Raw genomic sequence first — 373 nt, forward strand, 5'->3', positions numbered from 1 at the left:
CACAGCCAAGCTGCAGCGCTGGGGTGGGTGGGAAAGGAGGGCACTGCTTTCCAGGAGGCTCCAAAACTAGAGGAACAGGCCCAGCTGGCAGTGTGGTGTGGGCAGGCTGTATGTTTCCAGAGGTTTCCACAAAAGGGAAACCTCCTTCAAAGCTGAATGCCATGGGCAGCCCATGGACACTGAGCCCTACCCTGGGACTGGCACTCCCAAGGCAGCTCAAGCTGGCATCTGGTCCCCAGCCCAGCCAAGCATCTGCCTTGCTGCCCCTGCCCCTGCTCTGGTCCCAGCAGTGCTGCTGCTTAGATCTCAGCATCGCCAGCAGAGGCCTGAGGCAGCAGATGGGGTCTGTGGTAGGATGAACATCCCACAGCTG

The sequence above is a fragment of the Acanthisitta chloris genome, unplaced genomic scaffold (assembly GCF_000695815.1).
Source record: "Acanthisitta chloris isolate BGI_N310 unplaced genomic scaffold, ASM69581v1 scaffold22091, whole genome shotgun sequence".
In the NCBI taxonomy this organism is placed as follows: domain Eukaryota; kingdom Metazoa; phylum Chordata; class Aves; order Passeriformes; family Acanthisittidae; genus Acanthisitta; species Acanthisitta chloris.